The sequence below is a fragment of the Dermacentor andersoni genome, chromosome 1 (genome assembly GCF_023375885.2).
Source record: "Dermacentor andersoni chromosome 1, qqDerAnde1_hic_scaffold, whole genome shotgun sequence".
Classification (NCBI taxonomy): Eukaryota; Metazoa; Arthropoda; class Arachnida; order Ixodida; family Ixodidae; genus Dermacentor; species Dermacentor andersoni.
The window spans coordinates 361,142,339-361,155,499 of NC_092814.1; the positions used below are offsets into that span (position 1 = coordinate 361,142,339).

Consider the following 13,161-nt stretch of genomic DNA (forward strand, 5'->3'; position numbering starts at 1 on the left):
ATGAGCATGCTAGGAAAGAAGGACTGCTCAAACTGCCCGGCAGGACCACCCTTCAAGAATTCCTTGGGGGCATGAGTGGTGAAGCAGGCTTTAATTCTTTGATAAAGCTGCGCTTAAAAGCAGAGATTGAGAAACTGACATCGCCTGCTTCAAGGCATTGCTCCCTCATCATGGATGAAATGCGCATAAAGCCAAAGCTGCAGTACAACAAACAGCAAGATTGTTTTGTTGGCCATGCTGACGTAGGCGAAGTGAACGACCCAGCGAACGAGCCCTTGCTGGCGAATTCGTTGTTGTGTTTCCTCATAAATGGCCTGTCAACGTCTTACAGGATTCCAGTGTCTTATTTCTTCACGAAGAACCTCTCTGGTTCTCAGCTGTCGCAGCTGGTGCGATCAGTTATTAAGAACGTTGAAGAATCTGGCTTCAAAGTAGACAGACTCGTGGCTGACAAGCACAAGATAAACGTGAGTGCCATGAGAGACCTCTGCGGCGGATTTCTGACATACAGAATTGAACACCCGGTTTATCCCGACAGACCTTTATTTCTCAGCTTCGATTGCTGCCACGTCCTGAAAAATGTAAGATCTCAATTTTTGGAAAGAGAAATTGGCCCGGACGGAGAGATATCTTCTCGTTACTTGAAAATATACGACTTGCAGAAAGAACTGATCGTTAAACCCGTGAGAAAACTTACTAGAAAACATGTCTTCCCGAACAACATCGAAAAAATGAATGTCAAGCGTGCGCTGGAAATTTTTTCTCCAAGCGTAACGGCGGCCTTGGAATTTTTAAGAGGACAGGCAGGGCACAGCTGTGACTACTCCTTCGCTGCAGCCGGACCAACAATAACTTTCATGAAGAACATCTACCGTTGGTTCATACTTCACGACACCAGCAACACGGCACAATACATCCACCAAAACAACCCCGATGTCAGACACTATGATGACTCCGACGATAGCCGCCTCGAATGGCTTGAACTAACTTTTCCCATGTATGTGGAAGAATTGAAAAACAGATCGCCTTCCGCGCACAACTTTCTCACGGCAGAAACCTACGAGGCGCTTCTCCTGACGACCTACTCCACGGTCGCTTGCGTTCGGCACTTGCTTGCAAAAGAAAAATTTTGCTTTGTGCTGACAAGGAAATTTAATAGCGACCCCATCGAATCCCTTTTTGGCACGTTGAGGCGATCCTTGGGTTCTAATGACCAATTGGACGTGCGCTCCGCGATGAGTGGCCTTGAGAAACTGCTCAAAACAGGCATCGTAGCCGTGCCTGAATGTAGCAACATCCTACACGAGCAAGAGCTCGTGCAAAGCAAGGCGCTCCCCGCTGCAGTTCGCACACGCAAGGAACAGTCCATTCTGCCTTCAGCTGCCATTCACATCCTGGAGCGCTTCAATGTGCAAACCGTGCCAACAAGCTTGCCGACCCTGCAAGTAACAGCAACAGTCTACATGGGCGGATACATAGCACGAGTGGTTAGAGAGCACATGGAGTGTTATAACTGCGGTGAACTAACAAGCAAAGTTCCCAGCAGCCAGCCACTTCAACAGCTCACCAAGAATCAGGACAGAGGAGGACTGCTAGACCCCTCAGACGAACTTCTTTACGTCCTAGAGACGCTAAGAATGTTCATTAACAGTGCACTGACGGAAACGCCAAATCTCCGAAGGCCCCTGGCATCGCTACTCAATGTAGCTGTACCAGCGCTGATACATTCAGCCCTTCTGCGATGCACTATGGGTGACGACCAGCACCGCCAAAAATTGGTTGAACTTGTGTGCTCCCGATTCATGAAGCCCCTGCTCAGCAACTACGCTTCCGCTGTGACCGACAAAAGCGATGTATGCAAAAACTTCGCTCGGAAACCGCTGTCGAGGAAGTACTTGAAGTTGTAAATCGAGCGGGCACAGTGAACACGGGTGTCCGTGGTGCGACGTGAGCAACTTCGACGATCGACCTTGCACAAAAGCATTCTTTGTGCAAATGGGTGTCACAATTTATTTCTTGATTACTATTACAAGCGGTGAGTTTTTAATTAGTATATAACAGGGAATAAATATGTTTCAAAGCTTCAGAAGTAGACGACGCACTCGCGTGGTACATATGTCCAAGATCACAATTAAATACTAAGCATGATATATGGGTGCTCACGTGCAAAATCCACGACATCCGGAGTCCCACCATACGGCATCCCTTATTATCATAATGGATGCAGTATGGTGGTACTCCGGATTAAATTTGACCGCTTGGCGTTCTACACCATGCATCTAAATTTAAGTTCACGTATATTTTTTAAAATTTCTCCTCGGTTGAAATGCACCCGTCGCTGCCGAGAACCGGCTTGCTTACGGCGCCGTTCTTAGAAATAGACAGGCTTTCTTTGGTGACGACATTCTCACCGACGAAAAAAAGAAAAGATTTCATCTTCGTGCCAAGCACCACAATCACTCATGATTTGTTTTAACAGAGAAGCACGACGAGCGCGTAGTTCGCAAAATTTCAAAATGTGCGCCTTAGACCCATGCGTAAGTGGCGCCCCCATCACAAGTTTCGACGACGACCTCTTTGTATCGCTATATTATTACAACACTAGATTATATATGTATTTACACAATTTTTATTCACTTTTAAGTTCTTTTTGTCACCTATGAGAACCAAAAACGTAAAAAGTTCACACGCGGCAACCCTACGTAAGTGGCGCCACCGCCATACTTCTGACGATGGCCGCTATCCATGCGATCGCTGATAATCCGGCAGGCATAGTTTATATAGGCGGCTATGCCTGTTAATAAGCATGACGAAATGTTCACCAGTACCCGCTTAGCCAGCAGACACTTCTATACATAGTTTTCACGTGACGTCACACTGTCGTCTGCTAGCACTCGTCCGCCATGTTGGAGTACTGTAACCGATGTGTGCGAATGTTTCTGCGGTTTTTCAGCGTTGATTTTGCAATTTGCGAACTATCGCGTGCTAAATGACGGCGACGGCCAGGCAGAAGGAATTCTGCCCTTTATATTTTGCCGAGCTAGTGAGTCCGACGTGTGCTCGCTACGAAGCGAAAGTAATCATGTGTGACGGCATTGATCCGTACACGTTATACGCCGGGACCAACACGACGACGGACTTCGGCTTGCTGCCGGTTACAACGCATGCTGACATTGTAAATTATTTGGTGCTGTCGACGAACCACGTATCGCTTACTAAAATGAAAGCGTACAAGTCTCTCGAGGCTCACAACTACTTCACAAGTGGCCGGGTGAGCGGCGTTACAGCAGTGCGGCTACCGTCCAAGCGCGTCATCGTGTTGAGCGAGGTAAGGTTGCAATCTTTTAAAAAATATACTTATAAATCCGTACCGCTGGAATAACACTGTTAACAGGGGACCCACTTGTGTGAACTAGTTCCTTAGCTGTTTATTGCGGTACTGTGCGCTTCTCACTGCCCCAAATGCTTAACGCTGCTGGGCATTGTTTACGACTCAAAATACTTTATTTTGCTGTTCACTAACCCAAATACGTTCTTGCGAGACTCTGGTTAAATGTAGGCGTAAAAAGTAGAGCCCACTGCTATAGCAGTTCACTTCTTTTTGCGCTATTAAAACCAGAGTTACTAGGGCATAGTGGGCAGCAAGGTGCCAGACGGAGCTTAAAATAGAAATTTTCGCTGTTCCAATAATCGGCTAAAACTAAAGACAAATATATACACGGGCTCTGTGTACACATATTCAGAAGCACAGCAAATAAATGCTTGCATTTAGTCATTCCTAAGCGTAAATGAATCCATTCTACTACAGGTCGGCCACTCCCAGCGCCTGCGAGAAGCTCCACTGAAATCTTGGATACTGGTTGACAGCGACGGAAGCATATGCACAGCACACTACCTGCATGGCTGGTCCAGGTGAAGCCTGTTCCCATATTGGTGCTACACTTTTCGCAATGGAGACAGCGGTGCGCATCAGAGAGTCCAAGACGTGTACACAAAAGACAGATGTTTGGCTCCCCGCACATCGCTCTGGCACAGAGTACAAGAGACTCAAAGACATTTACTTCGCATCGTTGAAAAAAAAAAGAAGAAAAGATTCATGGATGCCATTCCTGAGAGACCATTTGACAAACAGCAACAAGTCGGTACACAGCCATTAGCTTTGCCACCTTCAACAGTGGAAGAGCTTAGAACATTTTATTCGAAAATTAATGATGCAGGAGTCCCACCATCAATATTTATGATCCTGCCAGAGTACAGTGACAGATTTGTACCACTGAACCTCCGACAGCTGTCATCCCTTATAAAAATGAACGTTAACATTCTTTAGAACTCCTACCAACTTTCTATTTACTTTATTGACAGTCTATTAACATTTACATTCTAGTAACATTTGTTCATACACAGTCAAAAGACTTCCTTCTTACTTTTGTATAAAGAATATTTTCAATACACCGTTAACATACTTTCTTCTTACTTTTGTATAAAGAATATTTTCAATACACTGTTAACAGACTTTCTTCTTGCTTTTGTATAAAGAATGTTTTAAATACACCGTTAAAAGACTTCCTTCTTACTATTGTATAAACAATATTTTCAATACACTGTTAACAGACTTTCTTCTTACTTTTGTATAAAGAATGTTTTAAATACACCGTTAAAAGACTTCCTTCTTACTTTTGTATAAAGAATATTTTCAATACACCGTTAACAGACTTTCTTCTTACTTTTGTATAAAGAATGTTTTAAATACACCGTTAAAAGACTTCCTTCTTACTTTTGTATAAAGAATATTTTCAATACACCGTTGAAAGACTTGCTTCTTACTTTTGTATAAAGAATATTTTAAACACTGTTAGCACACTTTGTTTTTACTTTTGTGCAAAGAATGTTTTAAATAAACCGTTAACAGACTCCCTTCTTACTTTTGTATAGAGAACATTTGTCCATACACCGTTGAAAGACTCCCTTCTTACTTATTTATAAAGAATATTTTAAATACACCATCAACATACCTTCTTCTAAACTTTTGTCTAAATAACATTTGTAATACTCCATCAAATGACTCGTTACTTTTGTATGAAGAATGTTTTATTATACACCGTCAAAAGAGTTTTTTTTTTCTTCTGAAGGACATATTCAGTATTGTCAACAGCTCATACTGTTTCCCCCAAAAAGTTTAGAATGGAAATTACAGTTCATTTGATAATTTATAGGATATTTTATAAATTTTGCTTGCACACTTAATGACGATATATAACCTAAGGAATCAAGCTCTTTATCTTAAATCACACTTCACAGTAATGAAAGCTTTACAATTAAAAGTTTAACGTAAAATATTCACATGTCAATCCCACATCGTGCACACCCTGTTTATAAAAAATGTTTAGAGGATCATCTGACCGTATGGACACGTACGATCGAAGATTGAGCCAACTAATAAAATTAAAGCTGCGTCACATATCTACTCAGCATAAGCTCAACTATACTCGCCTGCTGCCACACAGTGGCTATCAAAATAACTCGTAACGTTGTGTGCAATCGAGCTCGAGGTCGCAGGTTCGATGCAGACCGCATTTTGTGATGGGGGCAATCGAAATGCAATAAAAGAGTTGCTTTGGTGCACCTGAAAGAACCCCAGGTATAGTCGCAATTAATCTCTGCAACAAACTTTCCAAGGGCTGAATTTATCCATAAAATTTGGCGACATCAACTTTATTCAGATTTTATGTTGATCATTTTAAATGAATATATTTTTGCATTTCTTAAGAGCATTACACTAAATGTAAGGGTATCCAACACTGATGTGCATAACAATTATTCTGTAAGATTGTCCTGGTTATATGCATATAGATACCTTCCAATCGACCATTCTAGAGTAATCGGCTCATGATGACCAGCAGCAGCAGCAGCAGCCGAATTCTGCTGCATTTTTGACATTTGTACAGCAACATAAACGCAGCCCCATGTTATGCTGAAACTTAATTGGCTTTCTATTTCTCCCCCTTCATTTAAACATCTACCATCTACTAACGGGCCGCACGGCCACAGTTGGAATATACAACCTGTGCAGCGACAGCATCCGACTACCGAGCAAAGGCACCCCGCAGGGTTCGGTCATATCGCCGTGGCTCTTCAACGTCGCAGTGATGAAACTACCCAGCCTGCTCGACGTGATACCAGACATAAGACATGCTTTCTATGCAGACACCACGTTATGCAAAAGGGCCTCAAACACTGGAACACAAGAAACACCCCTACAGAAGCAGTAGATACCATCGAGAGCTACTTGCACAAATGCGGCCTCCGCTGTGCTCCCGAGAAGTCGGAACACCTCGTCCTTAAGTCAAGAACGAGAGGCAGACCACCCAGCTACGATGAACCAGATCGCAACGTCACTCTCAATGGAACGCCCATTCCAAAATTGGAAACCATACGAGTTCTCTGGCTACACATACACAAAGACGAGTCTGGGGCGGCCACCCTCCCGCGACTACAGCGAACGCTATCACAGCTCACGCATCTCATCAGGAAAGTTGCAAGCCGTAGAAGCGGACTGGAAGAACAAGACACGCTATGCGTGATGCAAGCACCCCTCACCAGTCGAATAACATACAGCACGCCCTACCTCGCGCAGAAAAATGCAGAGGTAGAAAAAAATTAATTCAAATACGCAAATTAAGCCATCAAAATAGCCCTGGGCCTACCCTCTACAGCTTCGACTACGAGGCTTCTCAATATGGGAGTACACAACACCTGGAAAGAACTAGCTGAAGCTCATAAAGCCAGTCAATTAGAATGACTGAAGCTCATGCCCACCGAAAGCTACAGTGAAACCTTTATAGCCGCCACGGACCGAAAAGAAAGAATTCCTTCAAAACCTCTGCGAATCCCTATGCATAGTCCCGATTCCACACAACATGCACCCCACATACCACAAGGATAGAAGACAAGCCAGAGGGGATGCATTACGGCGAAGACAAGGGCAAGATCTGGACGCCAGATACACCGACGCAGCCAAATACCCGCAAAGAAACGCTTACGCCCCGAGTGTCATAGATTCTCAGGGCAGAGAGTCTGCCACAGTCCGTGCACAAAACCCCGAGACTGCAGAAGAGACGGTGATCGCCCTACCACGAACTACCACATGCATGGACGCAGCTGTCGTCTTCTCCGATTCTGAAGCAGCTGTCAGGAACTGCCAAAGTCGCGTGTCGACAGAAGCACTCAAGATATTAAAGCGCCGCAGCACGAGGGGCCCGAGGCCACACCTGCCGGGCCAACCCTTCCTACTCTCGAGACGCCCGGTCTGCGTCAGTCGGGGCAGAGACCGTACCCATCACCTACTCGGGGATCCTTCAACATCACAGGCTGAAACGCAGGGTTTACTCACCACGTCACCCAAAGCTCAACAAAGAAGAAAGCACTACACTCGGAAGACTACAGAGTAATACAGCCACGGAATCCTCATGCATAGACTATACCCAACGCTACAAGGATACCACTGCCCAATGTGCAGCATACTGGACACCTTAGCGCACCTGATCCTCGAATGTCCATGGCATCTAGACAAAGACGCATTGCCTTCACCGAAAGACTGTTGTAACACCAGACAAGAAAGCGAAGACCTCATAGAAACGTGGGAGGCCAAGCTCGTCTCCGAGGGCCTGGAACGACAATGCCTTGTCGCCAGGGCCAAGGAGGCAGCGAAGGCCAGAGGGTTCCTGGAATGAGACCTCCCACCTATAGTAGAACCGGGGCTTACCCCGGGATACTGTTTCAAAAATAGACGTTTATTCCTCCTCCTCCTCCATTCCTGTTTACACCCATTTTTACAGCTTTAGTTATAGTTGGCTAGCTGCGAAATGCACACACCTGTTCATGTTACTTAAAAGTTTCTAAATGACTGGTGCACTAGCAGTTGTATACCATGCTAATTAAAGCTGCTTTATTGGCTACAAATGTCTTCGGCAACAGTGTTGCATAGCAGTGAAGTATAAATCACATCATATGGTGCACTGTGTACCATATACACAGGAAACAATCGCGGAACAACGGCAAGCTTGAAAACAACTGTACAAGCCGTGAAAGACCTGCTGTGCATTCGTCATATTCTTTAACATTAGCGGATAAAAAGCACCTCCATGCTTTTCAATAATAGTCTCTAAATAATATTGCTATATGTATAGTATTCAATTTCAGAGCATTGAAAATATCACTTAGTAGAATCAAAGTACTAGAATGTCTTTACATTGCATCGAAAATTGAGACTACATAAAAAAAGTATGAGAAATGCTTCATTGCTTCTCACCCAATTTTAAAATTGCAGCACTTTAGAAGCACAAATTCCTAAAGGAAATGTAAGAAAACTTTGTAGAAAAGGCAACTTCAGTTTCTAAATGGACCCAATATAAAAACATTTCAATAAAGCAAGTAGCGTTTATCTTTAAAAATACATATGAACACGGGTTACTAAATGGATATAGAGAATCGCTGATGTCAGTAAACTTGATAGGTACTTGTTGAAATATGCCACGGATGTTCACCAAAATTTTTTGCAAAGGTTTAAAACACCCTGTAAAAATTCATTACATTTATGTAGATATTCCTAACGCTTTTTCTTCAATCAGGTAAAGATGGAACTAATTTAATACCTTTCATAAGACAGAATTCAAGCTGCTGTATGTCATTTGATATACAATGACAGAGTGATCTCGTCTGGTGCAAATGCTCTACACTAGTTAGCACATTTCTAATTAGTTCCGAGTAAGATACATTTTACACTGACCTTTTCCGCCAATGAAAATGGTGAAGAATATTGCATATGTGCAGTTTTTGTTTCTTCTTTTTAGCAAGGTTCTCAGACACATATTATCCCTCAGGTCCCAAGTCATTCCAGTAGGCTGACATATAAGGTACATTAAAACTACTAAGGCTATGCATAGTACAAAGAAAAGCAAGTATGTGTTCACATATGCTTCCGTTTATCGATGCACTTTTTGCTGAGTATAAACTTTCAATACCCTTCCATAAAGAACCAGTTTGAAGCAGCTTTTGCACTTATGAATATGGTCTGTATACCTCTAAATAAATTCTGTGTGCAGTCAAATTTGCCCACCATAGTCCACTGTAGTTCAAGAACCTTGTGTAGGCAAATTCCAAGAGGCATGCATCAGATAAATATTTATTTTTTTCAAACAATATTGCCTCCTGAAGCTAGGGAAAGTATTAAGGCATAAAAGTATAGATGACGTAAGGAGCCAATAATATATTGAGACATTCAATAACACATCAGGCCACTGCCAATAGGTATAAATGCAAAGGAATGATTGCAGTGAATGCAAATCCACAGAAAAGAATTCACAATGATTTTGCGATATATAAAAGAACTTAAATATAAGAAAGCATTTAAAAGTTTACAACAGAAAGAAGTTTTTTTAATTTCTATATTGCAAATCATAATGCAGTTTTCGGCCGCACAATTTTCTTTGTTACAATGTGGGCAGTGTTTTGCACCTTTCACTAAGTTACAAAAATATGAACACACACGCAGAAGCACTCAACACCCAGGATGCCTCATCGAAGAATAATATGCAGAATGTACCAGTAGGGACCTGCCTAATGCAATGGAGGACCGGAGCATAGCACAGAATGTCATATTTGCAATGTCAATGTAGGAGAAGAGAAGTTAAAAATAAAGGAAATGGAGAAAATACACGTAAGTTACATATAAATTACAAACATTCCATACAGTAAAGCATGAAAGTTTACGAACATTACAGAAATAAATTGGACCCAATGGTCTTGACCATAGCATGGCTGCTTATTAAAAATGTACTCAAGATCTATGGAATATAAAACATCAATACACATTGACCAAACATTGTACAAACACGAGGCACTACACAACAGTCACAGGACAGAAAGTATCATCAAAGTATGTACAAAACACAGAATTCCTGTCAGAAATACACTTGTCTGCCAAGATCAACCAGAGCTTGCCAAACGAGGGCCCTTATGGACATCACAGGGGCCCTAGACTAAAGGCTGCTACTGAACAACCAAAATTACTTATGTCTCTCTCTCTCTTTCTCAGCATCACCAACTTTAAGAACATATAGAATTTGGCTTCTACATAAAGAATTGTAAACTAACAATTCTTGTAATAGACGGGGGCTGCAACTGGCGCTTTTAACTCTGTGGTTGGCTTTCATGGCAGCCTTCTACCGATGGCTCTGCTGCTCTACATTAGGCACACTACAGTAGTCATCTTGTTGCCTCATTTGGCATATAACTGCAGTAGTATTTTTCATTGGACAGATGATAGTTTGACAAGTAGTGGTTTGCCATTCAGGCACTGCTCACTCAGAAGAAATTTGTCACAACACAGACATGTTCAGTTAATGGGACCAAATCAATCTGTGACACATTGCTCTTGCACTCTATAAAATGAATTGGTATCTATACACTGGGCAAAAAAACACAAAACATAACACACAACTGTTTTCCTCACACATCATCTGACTACCCCCTTTAACTCAAGTGAAACCAACACTGTAAGAAAAAGCAATACTCAGAACCGAATTATAAAACAGTGGCTTGCTTAAATCGCTATATACAGTTGGCACAAGGTAACCTACTGATTTTCTTCCTAACCACATAACACTCAGCTTTTCACCAAAGATACCAGAGGTCAATAAGGTCTTTTCCTTTGAACACTGCAGAGATTTACTTTTATTTCTGTATCATCGGTCATAGAACAGTGCCAAAAACACTGAAAACCTGACAGGGAAAGGTGCAACGTGAATTTGAACATTTTTTTGCGATTATCTCACTTCACAAACAATAAAAGGTTAAAACATCTCATTTTGACAAGGCATAGTACTAGTAATTTGGGCTTTTCACACATTTGCATAGCAATACACTTGATATGCTAACCTGTATCCCAAGGAGCTCTTAAATATACCAAAATATGCACAATCATGAACAAAAGCCTGGAGAAAAGGCTTGCTTGCAGTGTAGGCTTCCAGCCTGAAATTTAGTTGCATGGCATGCAGATGTGTTTGATTGTGAGGTATACGGAGTTGCTGCTGTGGTTGTTGTGTGGCCCAGTTTGTGCGAGTACTGCACAGCGCAGGATTTCACACACTGCTGTATCGGCCAATTACTGCAAACGTAGGATGCGGGTCGGCTCCGCAAAGAGGGGACACAGGAGACACCACATGAAAAGAAATACGGCTTAGTGGTTTCGTTGTAGAAGAGCTACCAAATGCGCACTCTTGGAACAAAAGGGAAGATGCTTCGAGCTGAATGGGAAGCGTTCGGGGAGACTGGCGTGAAGAGGAGGGGTGTGTGTGAAGTCATCGCTATAGATGCCCCCGGGCTTTTCAAATGTCACATTGACATTCTCGGCCGCTACTGTGGTTTGTTTGTGGGCCTCGCCGCAAGACGGGGAAACATAGTGACGGAAATAAGGTGATGCGACACACAGCCACCCAGTTTCGGTGTCAGTGTTTGAAATCTGTGCTCGCTTTTTAAGAATGCCTTCAGAAAACGGAGATGTTTTTACGACTACCGAGAAGGCTGCAAGTGATGGGTGCATTTGTGTGTGATCGGCATCGGGTCACAATTACAGTGTTCGGGACATTCAAGCAACCTGGCCCACAGCTGCAAGGAATGACCGAGTTTTCTGTGCTGGCAGGGCAGCCCACTGTGAGGCACACATATCATCAATAGCCATGGCTTCGTGGGAACATTCTTGCAGCCAGCATGATGGCTTCTTACAGATGTTCAGCCCATGGGCTGGTGCATAGACAATGGGGAACGACACTAGCAATTTATGGTTACAAGTGCAAGCACGAGCCTGGCCTCTGGTGCTGGAGGACATCAAGGCCAAGTGAGGCACACATATCAATAGCCGTGGCCTCGTGGGAACATTCTCACGGCCAGCATGGCAACTGATTACAGATGTTAAGCCCTCAGGTTGGTGCATAGACAAAGGGCAACAATACAGGCAATTCATGGCTACAAGTACAAGAACGAGCCTGGCCTCCGGTGACAAAGGACATCAACGGCAATACGAAGGGTCTAACGAAGGGAAGAGTGAAAATACGTATACCTATCCCCTTGCATGTTGTAGATTGTGTCGTCATTTTGACCAATGCCATGTCCGTCCCAAAAGCTTCGGTGCTAGTGGTTGCAATGGTGTGAACTCCCCATGTGTGATAGTCTGGTTTGTGACTCTGCAACTGAGAGTTTAAAGAGTCATGTTTGGGTTGCATGAGGAAGAGCAGAGGTTTGGGCATGGACCCAGAAGGTACCATGGCGTTTGAATAAAGTCTCTCTTTACTGGACAATGGTTCTTTCTTTGCGCTGCCACCATGTACTCGAGTCATCAAGGGATGCCGACTTCGGACCATAGACACCTTCCCTCCTTAACTAGTGTTAAAGGTAGCACAGGATGACGGGGAAAAAAATTAACCATCTTTGTATTCAGGGGTGGAGCCTCCGAAGCTACTTCTGTATCAAACTAGTCACTACTGTACTTAGAGAATTAAACTACAGTTGAATTTTTTTCATTATATCTGACTTCAACGATCATTGCTCAACTATATGCTGAACTGAAGCAATATTCAAATAGGTTCATCAACTATACAAGAACCTGGGCACAACACCTTTTTTAACACTGGACTGTTTGACGTCTTCAATTACACAATCCAGTTTCTTTGTTCTGCACATTACTGTTATCTGGAATCTTCGCTAGTCACACAAGAACATCCACTGCTAGTAACGCCCACCATTCTTATGATGTGCTGCACTGAAGCTACTTAGAGCAGTATGTCAGGACGTCTCAACAAATATGGGTACTTTCATATGAACAAAAAGTGATGAAAATTGATGTCACTGTGACCTTGACAGTGATATAAGCAGGTTTGTTAGGGATGTCGAGACCACTTTTACAATGCTGTCAGCATAAAGCAGGGAAGTGGAAAGCATTTGTTATTGACTATATTTAACTTAGTGTTCCACTGTGAGATGTACAGAACATTATGCCACCCCCCACACATTTTTAATTACTTGTGATTTAGATGCACGTGAATGAATTTTAGTTTCAATCAACTGGTTCTTGTGTTAGCGGTGTGTTAGTACACTCACACACACGTC

At 43.0% G+C, this 13,161-nt stretch overlaps 1 pseudogene; it reads left to right on the top strand.

Annotated features, from left to right (window-relative positions):
* The first annotated feature begins 2,989 nt into the window (after positions 1 to 2,989).
* Positions 2,990 to 4,289, top strand: LOC126516624 (uncharacterized; annotated as a pseudogene).
* The last annotated feature ends 8,872 nt before the right edge of the window (positions 4,290 to 13,161 follow it).